Source organism: Miniopterus schreibersii (assembly GCF_964146895.1).
Source record: "Miniopterus schreibersii genome assembly, chromosome: 9".
Classification (NCBI taxonomy): domain Eukaryota; kingdom Metazoa; phylum Chordata; class Mammalia; order Chiroptera; family Miniopteridae; genus Miniopterus; species Miniopterus schreibersii.
Window position 1 is genome coordinate 52325275 of NC_138118.1, and position 7628 is coordinate 52332902.

The following is a 7628-nucleotide window of genomic DNA, read 5'->3' on the forward strand; positions in this document are numbered from 1 at the left end:
AAAATTTAATTATTAATAGTGGTAAAGGGGAAGAGATATAGTGCAAATAGTGGACCTTTCAAGTAATGTAACTATCAGTTTTAGTCCTTATAATGTGTTTTATTCTCCCATTCTGCCATTCTGAGTACTTTCACCACTAGTCTACATATTAAAGCCACCTGGAAAAGGCTAATTTTCAGCCACAGGGTGGAACTGCCTGGGAAGCCATTAGAGCCTCCACACCAGTACTGACCCATTTCCCATTGTACAAAGCCATCGTTACTTGATTCAGATCATTAGCTGAAATTTCTTTTTACTCCTTTGTTTCCAATTCTAAATTGTCAGGTACCATCTTTGAAGGTAAAAAATGAATAGCGTGTCCTTATTTCATCTTTCATGATGCATTCGGGTGCAGCCAGCCCCAGTTAGCAGCATCTAACCGCCCACCAGACATCACTGACTCCTCGCCTCAGTTCCCATAACACGATATATTGTCCATAATTTTGTGCTGAAGTAAAATAACTCCACCATCTGTTACATGCAAGGCACTGTGAATTACATAGTAAATATATTATGGATTTAAATCTTTACAGAAACCCTGTAGATACCTATTGTTGTTCTCATTTAGCAAAGATAGTAAGTAGCTTGCTAGTAGACAGCTTGCTATGTACAAAACACTTTTCTTGGTGCTAAAGAAAATGGTGAGCTTCTAGATACTACTTGTTTAATGTTTTATTGCCTGTTTCACACACTGAAATGTAAAAACCTTTAGTATAGGAATTTTGTGATTTTTTTTCATCACTAAGTATTCAGCACCTTAGAACAATTCTTGACATACAATAGTGGTTGTTAAACATTGAATGAATGAATGAATGAATGAATGAGTGAATGAAATCTATTCTCTTGGAGCAATGATATATAGATCAGAGGTAAAAGCAAAGCTATCATAGATAGAAACAATTCTTTGCCCAGAAATGCAAACCCGATCTGAAAAGAAGACCTAATAGTTACTTTACAATCTATTTTTACTCTCATTAATTAATTGTATCATGTTTTTCCCCCAACAAGATTAGGTTAACTTAAAATTGAAAATTTTCCAAGGTGCTGGAGGTGGAAGGTAAAAATCAAACAGTGAAAGGATTTCACAACTCCATAGCACTTGGGAGTTACTGCAGTATGATCTATAAAAAGTTTTTACTTCATTTAAGAAATGCACACAGGAGTGGGTCTCCAGGGAAGATAGCAGATGCAGGTTGGCCAAAATCATGGGGCTTTGGAAAGTCTTGAGACTCACCTGGACCCTTGTAACGTTACATTCTTCAAGAGAATGACACATGGAGATGTCTTCGAATTGAAAAATAAAATGTCAAAAGGAAAAGTTGCCAAGATATTCAGACTGAGACATTTTATGATGTGAAAATAGCGTTTGCAAAACCCCCAGATACTCGTATACTGCGAGGTCTTTACTTGAGATGTTGACAGCCTGTTGATGCTTTCCCCCAGTACAAACCCATTCTTAAGATGGAAGCCTTCCTGAAGTATATTTAAAAGAGCGAACACATTTAGCTAAATATAAATTGTGCATAGCATTAGAGCTATGTGAAAGAAATACGTAATCTAAACTTTTAGGATCTTTCTACATAAAAATGAAACAATTATTAAAGAGGGATTAATAGGTATGAAGTCATAGAAGCTACTAGCAGATTGAAAAGCAGAAAGTTATGAGTGTGGAATATTTATTTCTGAAATATCAAAAATATTTACACAAAAATGTTTTATATGACTGAGTTTGTATAAATATTTTAATAATCATGGGGAAATATTTATATTGACTTCACACATCATAGATATAGTGATATTTAGTATGAAAAGTACTCTATAAGGAGACATGAACTCTAGTCTAGCATCAAAACCTTCCACTATTTGCCCATTTCTCTGTATGATGGGGCTGGGAATGCTGCATCTCCCTAGGAAAAGGAAGCTATTCCAGAATTGCTTTGGAGATTTGTTTAAAACTATGTGATCTATGAATTGCCATAGCACAGAAACTTCTTGTTCTCTTAAGGTATCCATTATTTCCTTTTATATATTTTTGTATCAATTCTTAATTTATAGGTTGTAACATCCTAGATGTCAGGTTTATATCTCTTGTGTCCAGCACATAGTAAGAACTTGGTAAATAATTTTTGAGTGAATAATTGAGCTATATCAGTGTCTCCTAGTCTTCCCAGTGTCAATTCTTTCATAACATATATTATGATTTTTACATATTCTTAGCATGTGACAGATTACCTGTCCTATGCATTTGTTCCTGATGCATAGAGTTCAAAGTTAACATTGCCTGAGCATGGACAGGGTGTGCATGCATTATAGGAAATAAGATGATTTATTTTTGAAGTAGGCTCAGATTATAACCACAGCACAAGAGCCTGCCTATCTACAGCTGTAAGAAGAGATGAAGAGGCCTCTCATGTAAGGAAAGAGTGAGGTAGTGTCCTTGGCAGTCAGGCAGAAGGGGCAGTAATCTGAATGATAAGATTTGTGGCAGATCCTTCCTGCCTCCCAAACACTTCTCTTTTAATGTTTGATATTGTCACTTAGATTTTTTTGAATTTCCCTTGCTTCCAACAATTAATTTTTTTATGTTACTATCTAAAACCTAGGAGGTTGTGGGAGTCACATTATTAAATATTTTTGGAACAGTCTTCAATATTTGTAGCATGTCTTGAGAGATTTACTTGGTTTACCTTCTTTTCTCTGAAATTCATGGGAGGAGTTTGAGGAAAGACTTGGAGGTTTATGTTTAGTGTCTCCTTTAAAAAATGCACTCTTAGAAGTAAATGAGAAGAATGCATTTGAATACTCTCACTTGAGACAGAAGAAAGTCTTTGACAAAAATCTTCAACTTGCTTGAAGTCTGTTTGGGTTTAAATTAAGACTTAATAAAGATTAAGAAACTAAAAAAAAAATCTGTGTATACTTAACTGCTTCTATTGGTCAGTTATATGGAACATACATACCAGGAACTAAAATATGTCAGGTGTATTGAGGCCAGGGTAATAGAAGAATTGAGATGGACCAATGAGTGGCACCAGGGCCTGTCATGGGTTCCTAGAACGGGTGTCTGGTTCTGGATGTATGAGAATCAGCCGAGATACACTCCAAGTAGTTTGGGCGATAGTGTCAGAGTCAGCTTGGGATGAGCGCAGATATGTAGCTGTAGAAGCTTTGCAGCAGGGTGGATGTAGAAGAGCAGCAGGGACTGGAGGTGCACTGCAGCAGGGGTGCCAGACAGAACTTGGAGGGCAGGCCCATATAGGAGGAACCTTAACCATGAAGTGTCATCTCACATTTTATTTTTCCATATGAGTTGCCTGTGAATTTGGTGGTAAAGGTGGAGCTGTTGGGCTTGTTCTCACTGAAGTGCACCTTCCTAGTGAAGGAGGAGCTGTAGTCCATTCTATTGGCTAATGGTATAGGGAATGCAAAGATGAGGAAGGTGGATAGGTGCTTGAGACATAAATGCTGTAGATTCCCATCAAACAATTTTAGCTTCAAAAATAAGGGTTCTACAAGTAATCTGCTCAAATTTTGAATAGAGAGAGGTCTATTAGTTAGTTTGGATATTTTTGAATTAGTTAAAAGACACACACACACACACACACACAGAGCTCCTTAGAACGTAGATAAAACAAAGATTTGAGAATCTGAAATTCCAGCTAAATAAGCAACTCTCTGAACAAATCCCTCAGTCATGTCCCTTTTCAGGTTAACCCAAACTCTAAACTTACCTTTCTTCCAGCTTCACTATAGCGCTCCTCCAGAAAGCTCAGATTTCCCAGAGAAAGGGAGGTCAAGTTAGTTGCCCTCCCACCTTCCTTCCCACTTTTCTTTCTACTTTCACACTGTGATATCTGCTCTGACCTCTCAACCACGTGTAGCTCTTTTAGTTTGGCTTGAGGGGACAGCCTTCCTCTGTGGAAGTGGTCAGAATCCTCCTGCCCAGTCCTCTGCCATTGTCCTTTCTTTAGCCCCAAAGTGGAAAGGATGGGGAGTCCTCTGGAAAATGCTGCTCTTTCAGACAATTTCCCAGCCCTTCTGACTAATTAAAGCTTTTGCCACTTTACATAATATGTGAGCCTTAAGCTACTGGCCACCACTTTATCATGGTCAGCACAGGAATTGACCATAAAGGAATATGGATTCTTCACTGTACCTGGCTAAGAAAACAGCTCCTAAAGGCTCATTGGTCTTCAAGGAAACTGTCACAAATGTATCTCAGGACAACACATTTGCCAACGCAGACCTGAAGCTGGAGTGGATTATTTGCTATCAATGGAGATTTGGATTTAAAAACTTTTAGCAATGGGTTTTGGCTAATGACATAGCTGTTGGTGCTGTATGAGATTTTCTGTAAGGGTTACTTTACCCTTTTATGTTAAAAATGTGTTAAGTCCCATCAAGAAGCTGATGTTCAATGGTACAAAATGAAATGCTTATGTTTTACAACCCAGGGACAGTAAACTCCCACCTCTTTTGTAGTGACTTTATTTTGTCCTTAGAGCTGCTCAATTAGTGTATCGTATCTGCTTTGGAAACATTCTTGCACCTCAAATTGCCCCCAGACTCCCATTCCCATTGCTTCCAATTTATTCTTTTTCCCCAACAAAATTTAGGAGTCTGTGTTACACATTAGCAAATCAGCAGTATTTTAAGATGATTTACAGATTGCAAACTCCATGGCTGGAAACTCCCTTGAGCTTTAATTTAAAGTCCCTGCTTTCCGAAATCTCATTGACAGAAAACATCCGGTACATCAGTTGCAAATGGTTTTTGGGGAATAATTTTTAATAGGCCCACATGATGCTGTTAATTAGTAAACTATTTTCATAGAAAAGATAGCATAAAGGCTTTTTTCCTTAAGGACAGATATTCTGGTAGATAAGAATATTTTACCTGTGACGATGGATAGCCTAACAAGTTCATGAGCTGCTTTAAACAGATAGTATTTGTTGTTTTGACATGCAACAGTGTGTACAACACAATTGCATTCCTTCACAGTCACGCTTGGTGGAAAAAGTCAGGGTGAATTCAACATTACAAAAACATTTGTGATTGGACAACTAACAGTAGACAATGGTAAGTTTTGCTGGTAGCAAATGGCAAAGTTGCTGATATCTTTGTAAATATCATCTGATGCTTAAGCAATGCACACATGGATTTTATTTATGATGCTTTTCAATAACCCTGAACTTAAGATCAGTTGGTTGTAGTGTAAAAAGCAGTAATAAGACCACCCAGGATGAAGTAAAAAGTAAATCTTAGAAATATATGGCATATACACGTGTACACTTTTAATGCTGGTTGTGTTTTTAAGTGTTGGCTCTACACATTGTTGCGATTTAATGGCACCATAAAATTTTAAGGAAATAGGTTTTGATTATTGTTTTTGCTAAATTACATATTTAATTATAAAAGATGTTCTGTTGGCAATCCAAGTAGTTCTACTTATAAGAAGTATTTAATTACTATATTCTCTTCACAGAAATACTTAAAAATTATTGGGGAAAATGGTTGAGAAATTCAAGCAGTCACTTTTTTTTCTTTTCCTAAAAATATATCTTTATTGATTTCAGAGAGAAGAAAGTAGAGGGAGAGAGATAGAAACATCAATGATGAGGGAGTCATTGATCGAGCCTGCAACTGGGTATGTGTCCTGACCAGGAATTGAACCCCGATCTCCTGGATCCTAGGTCGACGCTCAACCGCTGAGCCACGCCCGGCCGGGCCCAAGCAGTCACTTTCATACTCCTGCCAATTTCAGGAAGCCTAATCCTGGAATATTAGAAAAATATGTACCTTCCTAATCCTAGGAAGCCTGCAGGATGAATGACAATATTATCTGTAAAGTATACCCTCTGTCTGCACTGTACTGCCTCTCTTAAGAATGTTATCTAAAAACTAGGCGAAACTATTTATATAGTTGAGGTTTTTCATATTCTTTTCAATCCAAAACAACAATAACAACAACCCAAACAGACACAGGAAGCCTCACTTTTAAAAAGCTGAACTGTAGAAATATCTTCTAAGTGGAATTGTCCCACTTCCAATTTAGCCTGAATCATTATTGGGTGAATATTACTTGAAATTTCTGTAATTTCTATGACAATCATTCTCAAAATATGTAATAGTTTCTCTTTATCAATAGTCTAAGTAAATTTAACCAGATATACCTTAGCATCTGACCCCTGGTCCTAGTTCCAACAGACCCCGGAGGCAGGTTGGCCTTCCTAGGACTCAACACAGGAGAAAGCCTGAGTGGAGCCATTGGGCCAGTGAGTCTTAGGAAATCAGCCATGAAATTCAATAAGAATTATCTGAATTTGTGCCTCTGAAAGAGAATGAAATCCAAATCTATAGGAATGAGTTGCGTAGAACCCTGCTGCTGGAACATGAATGTATACAAAAATCACCTGGGGATTTAGCTAATTGTGAATCTGTTCTGATTTATAAAACCTGGGGTGGGCCTTGGGTATCTGCACTTCTCATAAGCTCTCAGGTGATGTGTGTAGTGCACACTTGGACAACATATATCCAGGAGCCTGGATTCTGTAGACGGTTGACCAAAGTAGACAAGATCAATATCACATAAGAGGGATCTCCAGAAGAGTAACAAGGGGAAGTGGACTCGAGCCCACACATATGCACCGTTAATAAAACAGATGATGATTGTGTTCCTTTTGAGAATTTTCTGCTCCTTATGCTCTTAAAATTTCTTCTGAGCACTCTCTTCCAACCCCTTAGTATTCTATTAAATATGTTGTGTCATTATGTGGCTAGTAAATGAAAGTTGAATGTCCAAGGTAGCTGTGTTGTATTCATTCAGTGCAAGACATTTAAACATAGAGGGACTGACCAGAAGCACAGAGAAGCACAGAGCTTAAAAAGATATCAAAAGAGGAGACCTAGGCCCTGGCAGGGTAATTCAATTGACTAGAGCATTGTTCCGATATGCCAAGGTTGCAGGTTTGATTCCCAGTCAGGGCACATTTAAGAAACAACCAATGAATGCATAAAACAAGTGTAACAAGTTCTCTCTTTCCCCCCGTCTCTCTCACATCAATAAAAAATAATTTTAAACAAAGAGAAGAGACCTAGACTGAAGGTATAAGAGAATGTCTAGTTCAATGTTCTCTGAAAATTATCTTCAGTCCTACCATGAATATATATACTGCCTGGTATGTTTTGAACTTGAAGCCTTTTTTTTTCCCTTTCAGTTATGGACAGTATAAAATACTTTTAAACAATCATTCTTTTCCCATCTACCAGCTTGTCTAATATATATAGTAGTTTTTACTGGGGACCAGCCCAAGTGATCTCTTACAGTTCCTATGAGTGGAATAATTCTACCTCAAAGCCTACATTGTTATTTCATCTCTTTATGCTCCTTTTTTTTTAATCAGTATCCAAGATAGTTAAAGCTGCAAGATGACAACACTTCAAACAAAAGCAATTATTTTAAAAGAATTACCAAATAATTGAAGCCTATCAGTGTTCACACTTTCAAGACTTTTACCCTTTCCTGCCAGACCTTGGAGTGTGTCAGATTTTGCTGAGACCTTTATGTTAGTGAACATCTGGATCACGTC